Genomic DNA, 23,146 nt, shown 5'->3' on the forward strand with positions numbered 1-23,146 from the left:
TTCAACATCCCCAGCACAGACTTGACTTTAGGTATACTTCCACTTGTCATAATCTTTCCTAGAACAATTTACAAACTACCCATTCAGCAAAACTACCAAGCACCAGACTAAAGTACTGGAGACAGAGAAATGGATAAGGTTTGTCTTCACCATCCAAACTCACTGTCTAGAGGCAGAACAAACCTCAACACAAAACTGTACGCTGACAGGAGTAACTAACTCCACCTAAATTACTCAGAAATGACTTCCCCAGAAAGGAACACAGTTAAGACTTATTAGAAGGTGTAAGGTTTGCCAGACAAGAGAAAGAGTACTCCAAGCAGTGAAAATACCTGGAAGTACTGTAAGGACAGAGAGAGTTTAGTTTGTCAGGAGCTTAGAAAAGATTATAGGATGGACTTCAAGCTGTATTACAAAGCTGTAATCCACAAGACAGTATGGTTCTGGCACGAAAACAGACACTCAGATCAACAGAACACAATAGAGAACCCAGAAATGGACCCACAAATGTATGGCCAAATAATCTTTGACAAAGCAGGAAAGAATATCCAATGGAATAAAGACAGTCTCTTCAGCAAGTGGTGCTGGGAAAACTGGACAGTGACATGCAGAAGAATGAACCTGGACCACTTTCTTACACCATACACAAAAATAAACTCAAAGTGGATGAAAGACCTCAATGTAAGACAGGAAGCCATCAAAATCATCAAGGAGAAAGCAGGCAAAAACCTCTTTGATCTTGGCCACAGCAACTTCTTACTCAACACGTCTCCAGAAGCCAGGGAAATAAAAGCAAAAACGAACTATTGGGACCTCATCAGAATAATAAGTTTCTGCACAGCAAAGGAAACAATCAGTAAAACTAAAAGGCAACTGACAGAATGGGAGAAGATATTCACAAATGGCATATCAGATAAAGGGTTAGTATCAAAAATCTATAAAGAACTTATCAGACTCAAAACCCAAAAAACAAATAACCTAGTGAAGAACTGGGCAAAAGACATGAATAGACACTTATCCAAAGAAGACACCCAGATGGCAAACAGACACATGAAAAAATGCTCAACATCACTCATCATCAGGGAAATACAAATCAAAATCACAATGAGATACTACTCACACCTGTCAGAATGTTTAACATTAACAACTCAGGCAACAACAGATGTTGGCGAGGATGCGGAGAATCCTCTCCTTTGCAGTGCTGGTGGGAATTCAAACTGGTGCAGCACTGCTGGTAGGAATGCAAACTGGTGCAGCCACTCCAGAAAACAGTATGGAGATTCCCCAAAAAACAAAAAATAGAACTACCCTACAACCCAGTATTTGCACTACTAGGTATTTATCCAAGGGACACAGGGCTGCTGTTTCAAAGGGACACATGCACCCCAATGTTTATAGCATCACTATCAACAATAGCCAATGTATGGAAAGAGCCTAAATGCCCATCCATGGATGAATGGATAAAGAAGATGCAGTATATATATGTGTGTATATATACACACACACACACAACAGAGTATTATTTGGCAATCAAAAAGAATGAAATCTTGCCATTTGCAACCACGTGGATGGAACTAGAGGGTATTATGCTAAGGGAAATTAGTCAGAGAAAGACAAATATTATATGACTTCATTCATATGAGGACTTTAAGAGACAAAACAGATGAACATAAGGGAAAGGAAGCAAAAATAATATAAAAACAGGGAAAGGGACAAAACATAAGAGACTCTTAAATATGGAGAACAAACAAAGGATTACTGGAGAGGTGGGGGGATGGACTAAATGGGTAAGGGGCATTAAGGAATCTACCCCTGAAATCATTGTTGCACTATAGGCTAACTAACTTGGATGTTAATTAGAAAAGCAAAGCAAAGCAAAGTGGAAAGAAAAGAAAAGAAAAAAGAAAAGAGGAAAGTTTATAGGATGTCAAAGTAAAAAAGTAGGTAGCAGACTGTGCTATAAAAATATGAACTTAATTATGCTGACAATAGTCAGGATGATTCCCTCAACATTTACTAATCACCTAATACACATGGAGTGCAAAACTGAGTAAGAAGCACTGGCCTGCCTGCCCTAGAAAGGAGTCCTGCCCCATCCCACTTCCAGATGCAGTAACAGTGTCTGGCATCTGACGATCCAAACCACAAATACTCTCAGAACAAAGCTTTCCTTTTTTTTTTTTTTTTTTTTTTAATAATTTTAATTTGCCTGACAAAAAGAAAAACTGGGACAGGATGGAATAGATAAAGATGAAAACATGCTGGGGCGCTTGGGTGGCTCAGTCGGTTGAGCGTCCGACTTCGGCTCAGGTCATGATCTCACAGTTCGTGAGTTTGAGCCCTGTGTCGGGCTCTGTGCTGACAGCTCAGAGCCTGGAGCCTGCTTCGGAGTCTGTGTCTTCCCCTCTCTGTGTCCCTCCCCTGCTCGCTCTCTGTCTCTCTATCAAAATAAATAAACATTAAAAAATTTAAAAAAAATTAAAGATGAAAACATACTATGGGATAATAAGAGGTTAAAACAGATCAGGGCTACAGATAAAGATGTGATCATCATTCAGTAAAGGTTTAAATAAGCATCTATCTCAAAAAGTACATGTGAGGAGAATCAAAATTAAACCCTGCCACCCACTATTAACTTAATATAAAGGAGAAAATAATCTGCATGGATATAGATATATTAATACATGACAGAAAATATTCTCCTTGCCTCAGGGACGAGGCATGCAAAAGAAAAAACCTTCCAGGCCACCTCCTCGCCTATCCCCCCTCATATGTGATACACATGCCCAAATCCATGGGCTGCAGGATGGAAGTCTAACCTCTATACAGGATACACATAATCCTTTAGAAGCGCCTAGATTCAGCCTTTACATAACTATCAGGGCCTTGTCCCTCACCACAGCCTGCATTATACTTTAAGCTCCAACAACTTGTACCGATTTGTGCTTCTCTCAACAAACCAGAACTCTCCATGCCTTTGCCCAAACCATTCCCTACCATCACAGTAGCCTTTACCTACCTCCTTACCTGGCAAGATTCTCAATCCTTCTCAAGTAGGCCTAAGTGAACCATCCTGTTTGTTTTGACCTCCCTCTCTGCATTCCTTATAGCAGTTGCCTGTCCCAACGGCTGACACTTCTGACCATACACTGAAACTCTAAACCCCTCAAAGGAAAATCAGACTCTCTGTCTCTTTAAGCCCTAACTTCCAGTCTGGGATCCAGCCTGGTTTGTAACATCTGCTATAATAACTACATGCCAACCGAATGAAGAAATAAATGACAAAATGCTAAAGTATATACATAAAATGATACCAAATGCAGGAAAAAGGAAAGCATTGATCTCACACACAGGAAAGTTACTTAGAAAACAAACTCATTTGCTTGACTGGTAAAGAATAATAGAACACAAAAATCTGAGCAGTGAAAAGGGGGAAGAAGCTCCCAGATTACCTTTGTAGAAATATTTGGTACCTGGAAGAGAGCCTTACTTTTTCCCTCGCCAAAGAACAAGGGTGGCATGCATAGCTCTCCAGCAGAGGAAAAAGCCACTAGGGAAGAAATGAGAAATCTAGCCAGTCACTCAACAGTTACTGAAGGCCTAACTGCTGAGCAGGCATTCAGGAAGGATGAAGAGAAACCGTAACAAGGAATGGAGTGAAATAGACAATAAATAAGTCATAAGCCCTCTGTAGAAAAAACCAGGGAGTAGCTATGTTATACAGGGTAGGTGAGGGAAGACATTTCAGGTGCCTGAGAGAGGGAATAAATCATGCAGATATCTGAAAGAAAAGCATTTTGAACTAAGTAAGAGCGAGGAGCCTCTTGGGCTCTTCAAGGAATAGCAAGGATGTGAGTGTAACTAGAACTCATAAGAAAAAGAGAATGGTGACAGGGAAGATGAGGAGAAGAGAGAGTTTGGGGGAAATAATCTGGGGCTCTTCCCCTTCTTGTACATTCCCATTCTTGCTACTCTAACAGGTATTTCAAGGAGATGACACGGCTTTCTAAAGTAACTCTCCTGGAGGATTTTAAGCAGAGCAGTGAGCAGGCTCATCATTCTGGCTGCTGTACCAAGCAAAGACAAGATTGGAAGCACAGAGGCAATATACACCAATCCAGGCAAAATAAAATGGTGACTTTGACCAGCAGCGAGAAGTGAGAAGTGATCAGATTGCAGTATATTCGGAACAGAATTTCCTGATAGAAGTGAGAGAAACAGACAAGTCAAGATTTTTGGCCTAAAATACAGAACAATGGTTCTGATAAGAAACTGAAGCCAGAGGACTATTAATATATGCAGAGAATTAGTAGCAATCAGAATTAAATCTCTGCCCAGTTTGCTACCTGGCCTTTGAAACATACTTTGCCTCCTCCTGGTGTCACTATTCCTTGACTACACAAAACTAGTTATACCTACAAATCAGGTACATATACTAAAGACCTGGTTAGCTTATATTTCAGACCTTTTTCAATCTATAAAGTTAATATATGATCATCATAAAATTTGAAATATACTAAAGTATCTAAAAATTTAACGTTAATCCCACCACCCTAATCTTTGCCAAAATGAGAGGCAAAAAAGTCTATTGTTAAGCTTTTTTATTTTTAAGTGTCTTTATTTGTGGGGGGGAGAGGCAAGAGAGCAGAGAAGGGGCAGAGAGAGAGAGAGAATCCCAAGCAGGCTTTACGCTATCGGCACAAAGCCCGATGTGGGGCTTGATCCCACAAACCATGAGATCGTGACCTGAGCAGAGATCAAGAGTCAGATCTTAACCAAATGAACGTACAGGTGCCCCAAGTTTCCGGGGTTTTTTGTTTGTTTGTTTGTTTTTGTTTTGAATACTAGTGATACTGATCATTTTGGGGGCGTAAATAACCATTTTCATTTCATTTTTGGGTTGCTTCCTTACATTCTTTACCCTTAAAAGGTAACTTATAAGTTTTCTGTTCCTTGAGCTTTTCCTAATCCACATTTATCACTACCAAATTTAATCATGCTGCACAAATTCCCAGCCACCCTTCTTTCTCCTTTACTTTTACTTCTCTGAATCATGCAGAAAAGTAGGTTTAAAATGCTCTTGCAATAATGATTCTTAGTCAGAAAAAGACTGTTATATTTTGGGAAGAATATACCTATGATTTTCAGCTGAAGGTGATACAATGATCATTTTTTCAACGTTCCCCCTCTTTAGAGACTGAATCCCCAAAGTGAGTAACAGCAATTCTGTGATGACAACTTTGTTGTTTTGCTTCTACAGAGCTAGCCTTCAATGTTTTTATAAACCACCAAAACCAAATAGTCATATTTCTGGTAAATACCCTAAGAATTTTTTCTTAATGAGCTAAAGATCTTTTTTATTAAGTGAAGAAAAGCCTAACACTAATTCATACTTCTGTAATTCTCCCAAGCTTCTTTTCTGAAAAATTTTACCTTATCATGAAGGACAAACATCTATTCTTCTTATTTTAATCATGTATCTTTATTTGGCAATAAAAAAAGAAACTGGGGCTGATACTTTCCTGCTAAATGTAAATCTATATCCTATATTGCTTTCCTGTGTACACCTGTATTTCCAACTTCTGTTCTCTTATTTAAGCAACTTCTATGAAAAACATAAAAACTGATGGTTCTCATCTTAGGGGTATTATTTTCTTAGACAATGCCTTCCCACAGAACTGGTCTGCACTGCTAACTGCCTCCGAAGAGAACACTTAAGGATCTACTGCAATCCTAAGAGATAAAGCACTCACCATTTAAGCAGATAATTTATTAAGCTAAAAAGAAAATGAACTAAGGTACAATTATCAGTCATGTGATATTAGAAGAGAACACTCCCCTATGCTTCCTCATGTGCACTCACCCGAACACTGGAGGCATCCTTGCCAGCCCTCATTCCTCCCTCCCTACAGTGAGATTTTAAAAGAAACTGAGCAGTCAAGGTCCAGAAGGAACAGGTGTGACTACTCTACTCTACTTCAGTTCCCAAGTGCTAAGTCCACCAGAGGCAGCTGGAAATCTTTTTTTTTTTTTTTCAAAAAATGTTTATTTATTTATTTTGAGAGAGAGAGAGCGAGAGCCTGCGAGCATGCAAGCTGGGGAGGGGCAGAGAGAGAGAGGAAGAGAAAGAATCCCAAGCAGGCTCCACGCTGGGGCGTGGCCCCGACACAGGGCTCAATCTCATGACCCTGAGATCATGACCTGAGCTGAAATCAAGAGTGAGATGCTTAATCAATTGAACCACCCAGGCACCCTGGAAGTCTGGCATTTCTATTGCAACACTGAAGCTCACCCACTTTGGGCCTCACAGTGAGCCAAGTAAGCTTCTACTTGCAGAGTGCCTCAGTCAGGCATTGTTATGAGTTGAATTATGTCCCCACAAAAGATGTGTTAAAACCTAACCCCTAATACATGTGAATGTGACTTTATTCGAAAACAGGGGTTTTGCAGATGTAATCAAGTTAAGATGAGGTCATGCTTCATGAGGGCGGACCCTAGTCCAATATGACTGGTGTCTGTATAAGAGGAGAAGGGCTGGACAAAGAGGGAAGAATACCATGTGAAGAGGGAGGCAGCCTGGAGTCATGCAGCTACAAACCAAGAAATGCCAGCAAATATAAGATGCTAAGACAGGCACAGAACAGATTCTTCCCCAAATCCTTTACAGAAAGCATGGCCCTACTGACACTTTGATTTTGGCCTTCTAGCCTGCAGAACTGTGAGAGAATAAATTTCTCTTGTTTTAAGCCATCCAAGTCCGTGGTAATTTGTTATGGCAGCCCTAGCAGACTAACGCAGGCATCAGGGGTCATATTGATGGGAACATAGTAGCCTACCACATTCTCCAACCCAGTTTCACCAATAGTAAAGCCTATAATACTCTGACCTTCCACCTGACTCCTTCGTCTTTCTCAGTTGGGTAGAAAACTGGCAGACCACCCTGAAAATGCCACATTAGCCACTAGCACTGCCTATCTAGGAACTGAAACACAACAGGGACATCGGGCTTTAAATTCTCCCCTTTTCTATCATCCCAGGACCTCACAGGCCTGGAGCCCTAAGTTAGAGAGCAAGACAGCAAAGAAAATCCTCAGTCTATTAATCATTTTTTGCCTAAGCCAGACCTCAATCCTCTCCCAGAGACCCAGGGGGCTCTTCTTTAATCTTCTTGGTCCCATTCAAATCAGCAGTCCACCTTGCTCTACCAGCCTACAGAGATCAGAAGTAAGAATGGGAAGTTGGACTCAGGGAGACAGTTCTGGGAAAGAAGAGTCAAGGCAACAGATAAATCTGTGCAAAAGTTTCTTTTATTGCACAGAATCTAGGATGAGTCCCAGGAGAAGGTTCCTGAAGAGAAGTGATCCAAGTAAACACGTGGATTCTTTCCAACAGTCTATACTGGCCAACTCACAATCCTGACTGTACCACTCTTTATACTCTTGGTGGATGGAAACAGGCAGAAATCATCCTCCTGGGCGAACTGAGCAGTGCTTCTCCTTCTCCTGTTCACCAAAGATCTGGCAAGATTAACAGATACTGGAGCACTCAGGGTGTCATCTTCTCAGAATTAAGTATACAGAAGAGGTGTTGAAACCAGCAAAATTGCCAAGTATTCACTCTTGGCTCCACCCCACATAACATTCCTTTCCTGGGTCAGACTACAACGAGGTCTAGACTTCAGTGAGTGGGTCAGGAGAAGCAATTTTCTTTCCATGAAATGCCCACAGTGTAATTGATTCTAGTTGCAAACCCCAAACTTCTTCCCAGCACTAAATCTTATATAATATCTAATTTATGTGTCCACTTCAGTCTTGCATCAATTTTTCAAATGCACTGAGTCAGATATTAATGACACAAGTCATTTCTTGGTTTTCGTTCTTGTATCTCTTACACTTCCCTAAGTGTCCACCAATAGGGGTCTGGTTGGATCAGTGTGGTACTTCCAACAACAGAGTATAGGCAACATAAAAAGAATGAGAAGGATCTCTAAGTACAGATCTGGGGTGATTTCCAAATTACACTGTTAAATTAAAAAAGCAACGTGCAGAACAGAGTTTATAATATTCTACTTTTTGTATAGGAAGCAAGATCCAACCCACAAAAATGGTTACCTATAGTGAAAAGAAGAGACAGGTAAGGAAGCAAAACTTTTATGAGTATAGCCGTTTTAACTCAGCAATCACGTATATGATATACAAAATTAAAAACAAAATTAAAAAGAAAAAAAAAAGCCAGGCCTAACACCTGAAAAACAAATTAACTGTATAATAAGTCAGTGACATGAGCAAACAAGGAAAAGAATTGCTTAAGTAACTTCGAATCACAGTATTTAGGCTGTAGATTCTAACAGGATATATTTTAGGATATAGGATGATTTTTTAAATGTATATAAATTACATTTCTTTGTTAGATTTTTTAGTAGTAATATTAGTGTTAGGTCTTTTTTAACTATTACAAGTACACTATAAGATACAGCAAGTAAGCAATAATGCTAACGTCATTAGGAATCAAGATTTTCATTATAGGGGTCCCTGGGTAGCTCAGTGGTTAAGTGTCTGACTCTTGATCTCAGCTCAGGTTTTGATCTCAGGATCAAGAGATACCAATATAAAATCCTTTGATTACATAAAAAGTGAGTCTTTCATTAGAATTTGAAATAGCAATATGAACTCAAGATTTTTTTCTCTTAAAATGTTTATCTTCTGGGGCGCCTGGGTGGCGCAGTCGGTTAAGCGTCCGACTTCAGCCAGGTCACGATCTCGCGGTCCGTGAGTTCGAGCCCCGCGTCAGGCTCTGGGCTGATGGCTCAGAGCCTGGAGCCTGTTTCCGATTCTGTGTCTCCCTCTCTCTCTGCCCCTCCCCCGTTCATGCTATGTCTCTCTCTGTCCCAAAAATAAATAAAAAACGTTGAAAAAAAAAAAAAAAAAATTTAAAAAAAAAATAATATTAAAAAAAAAAAAAATGTTTATCTTCTAATACTGCCCACTGAAAAAGGCATAAAAACAATGAAAAAACAGTAATAAAAATTACTGCACACAAATTATGGTCTCTAAATATTATATTTCAATAAAAAGAACCAGGGATATTTGAAGAAAAGGCTAGTTCCAGGTCTGGGACAAGAAATGTATAATATGTGACTAAAACATGTTGTTCCAGAAAGCAAGCAAGCTATCAAAGACTAATGAGAGTACATTACCACTTCAAAACTAAATCACTACTAAGAAAATTAGATATCATGTGCCTCCTGATAAGATACACTGAGAAGGATACACCATCACTTATATGGCTATTCCAATGAAAAGTAAGACTGTTAGAGAATAAAAAGAGCATTACATATATGGATAAAAACTATATGTGTGCACCAACAACCAGCCACCAGATATTTGCACAGAAAAGCACAATAATGTAACAAGGGAGAAAAAAAATTAGATTAAAAGAACAATAACACAATGGATGCCTTGCTAGCTCAGTCAGTAGAGCATGCAACTCTTTATCTGTGCTGACAGCTCAGAGCCTGGAGCTTGTTTAGGATTCCCTCTCTCTCTGCTCCTCCCCTGCTCACATTCTGTCTCTCTCTCTCTCTCAAAAATAAATAAACATTAAAAAAAAATTTTTTTAAATAATAATATTACAAAAGAGCAGTAACACAACTAGAATAAAGGGTCTTTAATATGTTTAATATGTATGCATATGCATATCTACATTCTTATAAACCTGAGAATATCCTCATTTAAAAGGCATAAATTAGAACATTGAACCTTTTAGATTCAATACTCAGACTTTTTCTAACTGCCTAACCTATTATTTTATACTTGTAAAGTTCAATGGCAGAATGTCAGAGTTCCTTTATCAATAGTCAGATTCTACTAAATAGGCAATTATTAGAAAATGGGAGATGAGGGTTGGGGAAAGATAGATTCTATTCAGTCACAGCTTGCACAACACAACAACCACCTAATTGTTAGAAATCCCACTATCTTCTTCCCTTGGGATAAAGTTTCCATTCATCTCTAACAGTACAATGGCCACAACCATGTTGATTAATTAGTCTGTGCCCAAATCCTTAGGTTGAAGCACTAGACTAAACAAAAGATTACTGTAGCCAGTGACAGTTACTCGGCTTTCCAGCACTTAAACTAAATTGACATCACACTGGTAATCTCAACCAAACAGAATGATATTTTTTTTTAATTACTATTACAATGGATGTTGAAGTAAATCACCTTGTATATTTCTTTCAAATTGTGACTATTTCACTTAAGAGGCAGCCAGGTGAAGGCAGACAGAGCCAGACAGAACTGGATTCTTTTTTTTTTTTTTTTTTTTTAAAGTAGGCACCATTCCCAATGTGGGGCTTGAACTCATGACCCTGAGATTGAGAGTTGCATGCTCTACAGACTGAGCCAGTCAGGCAACCCCAGAACTGGATTCTTATCCCTCCTGTCTCCCCCACTTAATGACCACATGACCTCTGGAAAGTTTCTTAAGCTAGACCTCTATTTCCTCATTAATACCACTCCTCCCTACAGCATTGTAATGGGTACTCAGTTCGAAGTTAAATGTAAGAATCTAGCACATTGTCAGGCTACACAGTAACGACACAGATGTTGGCTTAAAAAAAAAATGGGGTGCCTGGGTGGCTCAGTCAGTTAAGTGTCCAACTTCAGCTCAGGTCATGATCTCACAGTTGGTGGGTTCAAGCCCCACGTCAGGCTCTGTGCTGATAGCTCAGAGCCTGGAGCCTGCTTCTGATTCTGTGTCTCCCTCTCTCTCTGCGTCCCACCCCCCCTCAGGCTTTGTCTCTCTGTCTCTCAAAAATAAATAAAAATGTTAAAAAAAAATTTCCAAAAAAAAAATCTTTTCAAATTAAATCCCTTCTATTACCTTCTTCCCCACTGCCTATACACATGCTCAAATCTCTCCCACATAATTTTTAAAGGTTCTCTGTACACCATCCCCCTCCCAGAAAGACCCCAGCTATAGCCTTTGCTCTACAACCCCTCACAGACAAAACCCAACAGAGAATAGCCTACATTCATGTTGTCCACTCCATCTATTCAATCATCAGTCCTGCTGCAATCTGACATCTCCATCCACCAGTGCATTGAAATCACTCTGGGTAAGGTTGCCAGTGACTTTCTTTTTTTTATTTATAAATTTTTTTAATGTTTTTATTTATTTTTGAGGCAGAGAGAGACAAAGCATGAGCAGGAGAGGGGCAGAGAGAGAGGGAGACACAGAATCAGAAGCAGGCTCCAGGCTCTGAGCTGCCAGCACAGAGCCCGATGCAGGGCTTGAACTCACGAACTGTGAGATCATGACCTGATCCGAAGTCGGTCACTTAACCGACTGAGCCACCCAGGTGCCCCCATGACTTTCTAATTGCTATAGGCTACATGCTGTCTTTAGTCCTCTTCCCAGTCTCTTTGTAGCCTTTAAAACTGAATAAGTCCTCCCCTGGTACAGCTACTGCAGATGGGGAGGACATATACCATCCTCCATTCACTCTCTCATGGTTAACTCCACCCTCCACCCTGAACTCCTTTCTGCACTCCTCCAGAGCCAAATCTTTCACAACTGGTATACCACAAGGTTCTTTCTGTGGTTGTCTTCCTTTTCCATCAGTCACAGACAGACACTGTCATCCAACTGTCCTTACCAATGCCTCAGAAATATGCAACAAGGACCTCTCTCCCTTAAATCCAAGTCCAGCAAATCTAAATGCCTAGTAGGCAGAGCCATTTTTAGATGATTCTCAAACTCAACAGAGATAAAACTTAATCCAAAAGTTACTAGGAATAAAAAGGAATCCTTCCTCTAAAATCTGCTTCTCTACCCCACAGTCCCAATCCTAGTTCATTCAATCCATCCATAGTCCTGCTCTGCCTTTTTCAGCCAGCACTGACCAGCACAATCCTCAGAGCTTACAAGTGCATGAGGGAACATGCACACAAGTGGCTGTAATACTACAGGTCAGGGTCATCTCACACGTAGACTCCATTATGAAGCCTTTCCTGGCAACACTCCCCACCAACTAACGGTCATTTTTAATGTTCTTCTCACCCTCACTCCATATATACACAGCCATCCCTCATTATTCCTGGTTTCAGCATTTGCAAATTCACCTACTTGCTAAAATTTATCTGTAACCCCCAAACCAATACTTGTGGCACCTGCATGGCCATTCATAAACATTCGCAGTATTGAAATATTTGAATCAGCCAATATGCACATCCCTTCAGCAGAGGTCAAACAAGGACATGCTCCCTCTTGTTTCAGTCCTCAAACTGTAAACAAATATATTTTTGCACTCTCTTTAGTGCCAGTGGTATTTGCATTTTTTCTGTTTCTTATTGGTGATTTAGCTGCTTAAAACAGTCCCCAAGCATAAGTTCCTAAGTGCAAGAAAGCTATAATGTGCCCTATGACAAACATACTAGGTAATGTAACTTCAGGCATAAGTTATAGTGCTGCTGGCATGGGTTCAATGTTAGTGAATCAACAATTATATATTAAATAAGGTGCCTTTAAAACAGAAATATACAGGGGTGCCTGGGTGGCTCAAGTGATTTCCCCTCAGGTCATGATCTCACAGTTGGTGGGTTTGAGCCTTGTGTCGGGCTCTGTACTGGCAGTGCGAAGCCTGCTTGGAATTCTCTCTCTCACTCTCTCTCTGCCCCTCCCCAGCTCATACTCTCCCTCCTCTCTCAAAAAAATAAACATTAAAAAAAAAAAAACCAGAAATACACATAAAACAAGGTGATTGATATATAGCTCAGTTGACAAAAATGTGTGATCAAAGCCTCACAGAAATCTAATCCTGTATTTCCCCTCAGTATTCAGTAATTCAGTATTCTCAGTGACTTTATGTAACATAACTACCAAAAATCATGAGAATCAATTATATCTTAGCCCTTTGAATGAGACCATTCAGAAAAAGCCTCCACCCCTCAGCCCTGGAAGCCATCTTCCCTCCTTCCCTCAAGAATTTCTCCCACTCATGGCAGTGAGCCCAGGCAGCCAAATACTGCATACTGCAATTGACCTGCACGAGCTCCATTACTGCCCTAGGAACTCAGAATTGGGGAACAGAGGAAGCCATGAAGGGCTGGGACAGCCATTTTTCTTCCTTTTGCATAAACAGAGAATGACCAAAGGAAGGACATTAGCAGAAAGAAGTAGAATAGAGAGAATCCACATAGCCCCAGAGAGAGATTTGGGGGGGGGGGGGGGGGGGGGGGAGAAACCAAGCCTCAGACATCGTAGGCATAATGGAAGTCATAGGGTAAACACTCAAAGAGTTTGCATCTGCAAGAGACTGAGTAGTCTGAAGAGCTGAAATCTACATTGCAAAAGGCATTCCACATATGCTTTAAATTCTTCCAATATGAAGAGGCTTGAATTCAGAACTGGACAGAGTGTGGAACGAATTGGAGACCACAAGGTTTTCTTCTTACTGGAACAGAACTAGCACAGGTAATTTAGCTCTTAAGAACAGTCCTGGCACTATTACTGATCTCTGGATGACAACTAAGATAGCATGTTCATGGAACAAACAAATGCAGCAGCAACCTCCTGCACCCCAGATTTCAGCCATGGTGCTATGATCCCAGACCCTGATTCTTCAGTTCTCTATTTGTGGCAGAAATGGCAGATCCGTTCGCAGCACCTCCAGTAGTGTTCTGGGATACATCCAGTGCCTGCTCTCCAAACTTCAACAGCTCCAGTATCAAATCCATTTCTGCTTAAGTTAACCAGGGCAGTAGCCATAATCTGTCACTAAATCATGACTGACAAAATTATCAAATACAAGCTGATAACAATGATGAATGGAAAAGAAACCTGGTATACAAATACCAGATGTACAGGCATCCAACTCTTGATCTCAGCTCAGGTCTTGATCTCAGGGTCATGCGTTCAAGCCCCACATTGGGTTCCACGCTGGGCATAGAGCCTACTTTAAAAAAAAAAAAAAAGAAAGAAAGAAATAAAAAATACCAGATGTAAATCAAATGAATGTTTTCTTCATATCTACTTGCCTTTTATTAGTAATCCTTTCTAACAATCAGTTCCTTGGTATATCTTAATGAAATTAACTTGAATGACTCAAAATTCATTCTGTAATATTGAGTACAAATTATCAATTGAGCCACTAAACAAACTAACCAGCCACCTACAGGTACTTACTGTTAGTGGCCTACTATAGTAGAAGCTCTCAATAACCTTCTATTTAACAGATTTACCAGATAAAGGATACACACTATATATTATCTCTGAAAAACACCACACAGTACAAACTTGAGTATGTTTATTATGTCTAAGTACCAGTTGAACTGCATGCTTAGCAATCAAGTGTTTATTTCCAATCCAGTTTATGCCACTTGTGCTAATTATCTGACATAATTAAATATTATGTAAATAGATGAAGTGTGAATACAACAATGTTATGTTTCTATAAGATTTAAGTTGAATCTTTTGGAGTGATCCAGTAAAGATGAGATGATTTTTAAAAAAGGGAAGGGGGATATCAAATGAAGTGTGGGAATTGCAACAGTAAAAGCTTAGGGGGTAGAAGGATTTGTAAAATCTACGATTCCAGCTCATATTACTTCAAATGTTTCACTCACTCTGCTTTGAAAAAATAGAAACTGAAAGCGGTAGATGCTGTATTGGGTGTGGTTTATGCAAAAGAGGAAATGCAGGACTTCAAACTTCTTTCAAAGAAATGGCTTTGCTTTACAACAAAAGATAGGCAAATTATTGTACAAGTTTTAAGTAGAAATAAAATAATTGATGTATGTATTTTTTTTATATAATAGGCATCTTTAACCAAAACAAAAACTACTCAATACCTTGGGAAAGAACCATTCTGTGTCTTATAATAATGGAAGGTCAATAATTGTCAAAAGTCTTTCCACATGGTTAAGGATAGCTATTTCCCTTATTTCTTCCACACTGCCAAGCCTCCATTCATGCTTTAGAAGAAAGTTAAATCAATGAAGGCGTCTAATGTGAATTAAAGAAAAACACAAAACTTTGTGGGTTTATTCTTATACTTACTGCTATTATTACTTTTTTTTTTAACTTTTTCCTTAGAAAAAACTTACAGAAAAATTGCTGGAATAGAATAAAAGAAAAAGCCTGCATATACTGCAGCCAGATGATCTGAAGCCAGATTCATCTAATAATATTTTACCCTATTTGCTGCTTTATCAATGTGTGTTCTCATCTCTCTTCTTCCATTAATATATCACCCACACACAATTATTTTTTCTGAACCATTTAAGACTAAGTTGCATACATCATGGTCCTTTACCCCTAAAAACTTTAGAGTACATTTCCTAAGAATAGGGGTCTTACATAGATAAAGTGTTCAGTTCCAGTAAGTTTAACATAGATACAATACTTGAATCCAATTTCTGTGTTCCAATTTTGTCAAGTGACCAAATAAGATACTTGACACCTTTTTTTCCCTCTAGTAGGGAATTCCATCTAGGATTAGAAAATGCATGTAGCTGTCATGTCTCTTTAGTATTCTTTAATGTGGGATATTTCCAGAGCCTTTCTTTGTCTTTAATTTTTTAAGCATTCAGTCATTTTGTTTTAACATTTAAATAGAACATGTATTTGTTTTAAATTGAACATTTTCTGGGTGGCCCAGTCAGTTAAGCATCCAACTTCAGCTCAGGTCATGATCTCACAGTTTGTAAGTTCGGGCCCCGTGTCAGATTCTGTGCTAACAGTTCAGAGCCTGGAGCCTGCTTCAGATTCTGTGTCTCCCTCTGTCTCTGCCCCTCCCCTGCTCACGTTGTCTCTCAAAAATGAATATATGTTAAATAAATAAATAAATAAATAAATAAATAAATAGATAGATAGATAGAACATTTTTCATCTTGGTATATTTTTTAAGCTAAGAATTTTTCCTTTTGTTGCTGGCATATAATATGTCATTAATTTTTAAATTGATCTCATATCCAGCTACCCTAGTCATCTCATTTCCATTAATTTGTCTATCATGTGAAAATTATCTGAGAATAGTGTTTTTGTTGTTTCCTTCATAAAACTTATTCTTTTTATTTCTCTTTCTCCTTTACTGACCTGTCTAGGACACCCTAGTGCTAAAGAGAAGTAATGACGGGAATGTCTTAATATACAGGGAATGCTTCTAGCCTCTGCAATCAGACAACACAAAGAAATAAAAGGCATCCAAATCAGCCAGGAGGATGTCAAACTTTCACTCTTTGCAGATGACATGATATTCTATATGGAAAACCCAAAAGATTCCACCAAAAAACTTCTAGAATTGATTCATGAATTCAGCAAAGTTGCAGGATATAAAATCAATGCACAGAAATCAGTTGCATTCCTATACACCAACAATGAAGCAACAGAAAGAGAAATCAAGGAATAGATCCCATTTACAGTTGCACAAAAAACCATAAAATACCTAGGAATAAATCTAACCAAAGAAGTGAGAAATCTATACACTGAAGACTATAGAAAGCTTATGAAAGACATTGAAGAAGACACAAGAAAATGGAAAAAGATTCCATGCTCCTGGATAGGAAGAAAAATATTGTTAAAATGTCAACACTACCCAAAGCAATCTACATATTCAATGCAATCCCTACCAAAGTAACACAGCATTCTTCACAGAGCTAGAACAAATAATTCTAAAATTTGCATGGAACCAGAAGAGACCCCGAATAGCCAAAGCGATCTTGAAAAAGAAAACCAAAGCAGGAGGCATCATAATCCCAGACTTCAAGCTATACTACAAAGCTATAATCATTAAGACAGTATGGTACTGGCACAAGAACAGACACTCAGATCAACGGAACACAATAGAGAACCCAGAAATGGACCCACAAATGTATGGCCAAATAATCTTTGACAAAGCAGGAAAGAATATCCAATGGAATAAAGACAGTCTCTTCAGCAAGTGGTGCTGGGAAAACTGGACAGCAACATGCAGAAAAATGAACCTGGACCACTTTCTTATGCCATACACAAAAATAAACTCAAAATGGATGAAAGACCTCAATGTAAGACAGGAAGCCATCAAAATCCTCGAGGAGAAAGTAGGCAAAAACCTCTTTGATCTGGGCCACAGCAACTTCTTACTCAACACGTCTCTGGAGGCAAGGGAAATAAAAGCAAAAATGAACTACTGGGACCTCATCAAAATAAAAAGCTCCTGCACAGTGAAGGAAACAATCAGCAAAACTAAAAGGCAACCAAAGGAATGAGAGAAGATATTTGCAAATGACATATCAGATAAAGGGTTAGTATCCAAAATCTATAAAGAACTTATCAAACTCAACACCCAAAAACAAATAATCCAGTGAAGAAATGGGCAAAAGACATGAATAGACACTTCTCCAAGGAAGATATCCAGATGGTCAACCGACACATGAAAAAATGCTCAACATCACTTATCATCAGAGAAATACAAATCAAAACCACAATGAGATACCTTACACCTGTCAGAATGGCTAACATTAACAACTCAGGCAACAACAGATGTTGACAAGGATGTGGAGAAAGAGGATCTCTTTTGCACTGCTGGTGGGAATGCAAGCTGGTGCAGCCACTCTGGAAAACAGTATGGAGGTTCCTCAAAAATTAAAAATAGAACTACCCTACAACCCAGCAATTGCACTACTAGGCATTTATCCACGGGATACAGGTGTGCTGTTTTGAAGGGACACATGCACCCCCATGTTTATAGCAGCACTATCAACAATAGCCAAAGTATTCAAAGACCCCAAATGTCCACCAACAGATGAATGGATAAGGAAAATGTGGTATATATATACAATGGAGTATTACTCAGCAATCAAAAAGAATGAAATCTTGCCATTTGCAACTAAATGGATGGAACTGGAGGGTATTATGCTAAATGAAATTAGTCAGAGAATGACAAAAATCATATGACTTCACTCATATGAGGACTTTAAGAGACAAAACAGATGAACATAAGGGAAGGAAAACAAAAGTAATATAAAAACAGGGAGGGGGACAAAACAGAAGAGACCCATAAATACGGAGAACAAACTGAGGGTTCCTGGAGGGGTTGTGGGAGGGGGGATGGGCTAAATGGGTAAGGAGAACTAAGGAATCTACTCCTGAAATCATTGTTGCACTATATGCTAACTAATTTGGATGTAAATTTTAAAAAATAAAAAATAAAGTATATATATATATATATATATATATATATGTGTGTGTGTGTGTATGTATATATGTATGTATATATATGTATGTATATATACAGGGAATGCTTCTAACCTTTTAAAATTCTTACTATGTATAAGTACCCTTTAACAGGTTAGAAAAGTTCTACTCTATTCCCTTCTCCAGGAGATTTTTTGTTGTTTTTGTTTTGCTTTCAAATCACAAATAGATGTTAAATTTTATCAAATGCTTTTTCTGTACCTGTTACAATGGATTTTCTTTTATCTATTATTGCAATTAAATATGATTCTAAAGTTGGGGCACCTGGGTGGCTCAATTGGCTAAGCGTCTGACTTCAGCTCAGGTCATGATCTTATGGTCAATGGTTTTGAGCTCCACACTGGGCTCAATTCTGACAGTGTAGAAACTGCTTGGGATTCTCTTCCCCCCCCCCGCCCCCCGCCCCTCCCCCACTCATGCTTTCTCTCTCAAAATAAATAAACTTTAAAAAATATATATGATTCTAATGTTGAACTAACCTATATTACTAGAATACACCTGATGCCATATCACACTACAATTATCTGTACTAATATAATATTTAAGGTTTCATATTCTGTCTTCCTAAGTGAGGCTAGCTTATAATTTTCCTTATTCACACTATCCTTGTCTAATGCTGGCATTAGGATGTATCAGCCTGAAAAAATGAGGCAGGCAGTGTTCCTAAAAGAGACAAACTTTGACTTTGTTAGGGTTAGAATTAAGTATTATTTGAATACTTTGTGGAACTAGCCTGAAAAACCATCTGAACCTGGCATTTTCTTTGCAGTAAGACTTATAACTACAGAATCAATTCTCTTAAATGGTATGTTTCTACTACTTCTTGTTTTGTGTGTGTTTTAATGTGTGTGTGTGTGTGTGTGTGTGTGTGTGTGTGTGTGTGTGTTTTATTGAAGTAGAGTTGATACCCAATATTAGATTCACTTCAGATGTACAAAATATTCATTCAACAATAATATATACACTATGAAATGTTTACCACAATAAGTGTAGCTACCATCTGCCATAATATTTCTACTCCTTCTTGAATCTGTTTCAGAATTTATACTTCTCTGGAAAACTGTCCATGCAAATGTATTTGCCTAAGTTTTTCATGGCCTCATGTATAATAAAGTAGTATTTCCGGTCCTCATGCTATTCCTATCCATTGTTTTTTATCCAAGGTAAGAATCCACAGCTCCTATCACTCTCAAAAATATATCACACATGACCCCAAAAAATAAGAGTTACTGGATTTGATCACAGCCACAGAAGTGAGCTGAACTGTGCCTCCATCAATAGCACAGTGACCTCACCTAAGCACCTCATCTTTGTTAATGTTAAGTCTCAGTAACCCTTAAACTTGGGAAATTGAACAAATTCAATGTTCCTACAACTGGTGAACAGTGGTTCCACCAGTCCTCTGAAAAATAAGAATGAAAGTGCTCTAATTTTTCATAAAGTTCCAGTTTTATTCTCAAAGAACGCTTTCTACTTTGTTGATATTTTTTGGACAGTAGGAATAGATAGTAAGTTTTCTTTGATACTTTTTTTTTTTTTTTTAGAAAAAGGTTGACCCCCAAAAAAAAAAAAAAAAAGGAAAGGAAATTAAAAGTTGGCAAGCCTATGTCAATCCAACTTATTTTTTCAAATCCAGAAGTCTGGAACCAATAAACTATATGATCTCTAACACTTTCATGGCCACAATGTTGTATGTAAGAGAGAGGAAGGGACAAAGGATAGAGGGATGGAAGGAACTAATTATTTACATTAACAAAGATCAAGTAACTTACTCAAGCTCAAGTCCTTATTTAACCAACACCTTCCTGATTTCCAAGCTTTTAACTCTACAATACCCCCATCCTCTACTTAAATAGATAAATCTTCCAAATGTAACATTCTTAATGAATCTTTCTCTCAGTAAAAATGGCTTCCGATTGCAAATCACTCTAACTTCAAAGCATGACATGTAAGATAACTGGTCCCATCATTTTCTTCCAAAGCACATAGATTTTCAGATTTTACTGCCTATCCCTCCTAAATCATTCATTCCGTCAAATTACAGCTCTGTTTCTACAGCTAAATACAAAGATTAATCAAAGAAGTTGCCTGATAAAACTATTTAACTTCAAGGACCTGGAGGCAATAAGAAGGAAGAAAAAAATAACTTTCTTAAGATAAGAGAGCCATCTCGAAAGTGCAAAACACAGGCATTGACTACTGAAAGAGCTACACTCACTACAGAAAAGATAACAGAAGAGACCACAAAGTCATTCTGAGACAATCCCAAAAGAGGTATGTCCAAGCCAAAGCAGAAGGAAGAATCTTTGTATCACGTAATGGCAGAGCAACAGTTTACAATTAATTATCAATCAAAAAGATAACAAACTTACTCAAGGTCACATAGCTTTGAAAAGATAATTATAGATATTGCTGAGATTTTGCTGTAGAGGATTAAATGGACAGGGAGGTAGAAAGGGAGTCTGGGGTGCTTAAAATATGCTTCCATCTAGCTCTGCGTACAGAATCTAAAAGTAAAAAGAATTCCTCCCAGGATAATCGACACCTAGCTTGACCAAACTCAGAAGGAAAACAACAATAGTAATAAAAGATTGGACAATTGACCAGAAATTCCTTCCCTTTGTCAGAAACTGAAAATCCAGAAGGCTAAGGAATCCTAGCAAAGTCGACAATACAAGACAGTATGTACTTCTGAGTCAAATTCAGGGTACAAACATAAATGCTATACGAGTTCCTAAAGAAAAGAAAAGACCACAGATGGGCACTGTGGTAAAAGGCACAGTGAAGAGGTGGGGTTGAGATGGGCCTTTAAAATAAATAGCATCTGGGTCAAAAAAAGGTGAGCTGTCCTTCTACAGGAGATAGGGAGCACACAATAACACACTAACATAGAAAATAGTAACTCATTTAATCTTCCCAACAGCCCTAACAAGAGAAGTATTATTATTAACCCTATTCTGTAAGTGAGGAATTGGAAGCCTAGATCAACATTCTCAAACTTTTTAGTCTCAGGGCTCCCATATACTTCTAAAGTTTACCGAGGGACCCAATAGTAAGAGCTTTTATTTTTGTGGCACAAATACTTACCAAAACCGAGGAGTTTCTTAAATTATAAATTAAAAGATAAATTTTAAATCCCCATATGTGTGAAACTTTTAAGATAAGTTTAAATTGTTCATCAGTCAAAGGCAACAATGGTTCCCAACCAGGGGTGATTTTTGTCCCCTTGGGGAAACTAACAATGTCTGCGGTTATTTTTGTTTGTCACAACTGGAGGAGTGTTATTGGCGTCTAGTGGGCATAGGCCAGAGATGCTGCTTAACATACAATGCATAAGAAAGCACCCACAACGAAGAATTATCCAACCCTAAACGTCAACTGTGCAGAGGTTCAAAACCCTGCTCTGGGGCCTAAAGAAACTACAGAGTATGTTCAATAATAGACATTGTACAATAATGTTCACAACAGCATTTTTGTAATAGCTAAAAATTGAAAGCAACTAAAATGTTCATTTACAGAAGATCAATAGATAAGAGTATATTCAACCAGTGGAATATTATACAGCAGTGAAAATTAACAAACCAAAGCTACTCTCAACAATACGTATGAACCACAGAAAGTCTTAGGCTACTCAAACCATATGTCTATTTTTACAAACCTAAAAAATAAAATTTAATCTGTTCTTAATTAAATGCATATAAAATAAATCCATTTTTTTAAAGCAAGGGAATACTGGGTCACCTGGCTGGCTCAGTCAGTAGAGCATGCAACTCTTGCTCTTCATGTCATAAGAGTTAGAGCTCCACATTAGGGATAGAGTTTACTTAAAAATAATAATAACAATAAAAATAAAAATATTTTTAATTGAAAAAAATTGATAAAGCAAGGGAATACTAAACACAAAAATCAGGACAAGGTTGCTGAAGGAAAAAAGATGGGATACGAGAGCATCACATAATATCTGGATACATTCATAGGACTGTCCCCTGTCTTTTGCATGCCTCATGCATTACAGAAAAACTTTTTTACATTTGTGAAACAACAGAAATGATATACTTCTGAAAATACTTAGAAAATTGAAAAAGATACTTTAAATTAAACCAAAAAAAATGTTTTTAATAAACTTCTATGCTAAAATCATTATTTAATATAAACAATCTTTTTGTAATACCAAACAATCACTCCCAGCTTTTAATTTTGGCAATTCCATATTTTTGTACATTAAATGTACCAAAAGTAAGACAGACCTGCATGGCCAGTAAAGACCTCAACAGCTTTAAGCTGTTTTCTAACTGTATTTTGTGACATTATTTTAATTGAAAAGTCTGTAATTAGGCTCTGTGTTTGTGTGTTTGTATTCAAGCTCTTAAAGTGGCAATAAATTGCTTGGGTTTCCTTCTCTTAGTCTACTCTGCTATACAACCAACAATATAACTATAAATACCTTTAAATTTACAGATTAATAAAGTGTGGCTCTTTTGGTAAAATAACTAACTTTTAAATAATCAACTACAACATCAACAATGATTTTAACACTAAAAGATCATTTGAGTAGGAGCACCTGGGTGGCACAGTCAGTTAAGCATACAACTCTCAATCTTGGCTCAGGTCTCGATCTCACAGTTGGTGAGTTCAAGCCCCACATAAAGTTCGGCACTGATGGCATGGAGCCTGCTTGGGATTCTGTCTCTCCTTCTCTCTGTACCCCTCCTGCTTGTGTGTGCGCTCTCTCTCTCTCTCTCTCTCTCTCTCTCTCTCTCTCTCTCTCTCTGAAAATAAATAAATAAACTTTAAAAAAAAGATAATTTGTGTAGAAAATCATTTGTACACTAGGATAAAAATCTTTCCTAGCTATATGAACTATGTATCCTACCAATACTTTTGATTTGAGAGGAAATTTTGACATAAA

The 23,146-nt window shown here is 38.1% G+C and overlaps 1 protein-coding gene across 18 annotated transcripts in view; it reads right to left on the minus strand.

Moving 5' to 3' along the window:
• Positions 1–23,146, minus strand: part of KDM4C (lysine demethylase 4C) — a 443,090-nt gene that overhangs the window by 405,169 nt on the left and 14,775 nt on the right. For 8 of the 18 annotated variants that reach the window (XR_009251711.1, XM_058695399.1, XM_058695398.1 and 5 more), the window contains one exon: positions 13,858–13,957. The exons of 5 other annotated variants lie outside the window; for them this stretch is intronic. The gene's annotated coding sequence lies outside the window, so the exon portion shown is untranslated. Of the gene's footprint in view, positions 1–13,842; positions 13,958–23,146 lie in introns of all 18 variants that reach the window. 5 more of the 18 variants (XM_058695403.1, XM_058695400.1, XM_058695396.1 and 2 more) reach the window with 2 other exon arrangements.

The sequence above is a fragment of the Neofelis nebulosa genome, chromosome 12 (assembly GCF_028018385.1).
Source record: "Neofelis nebulosa isolate mNeoNeb1 chromosome 12, mNeoNeb1.pri, whole genome shotgun sequence".
NCBI lineage: Eukaryota > Metazoa > Chordata > Mammalia > Carnivora > Felidae > Neofelis > Neofelis nebulosa.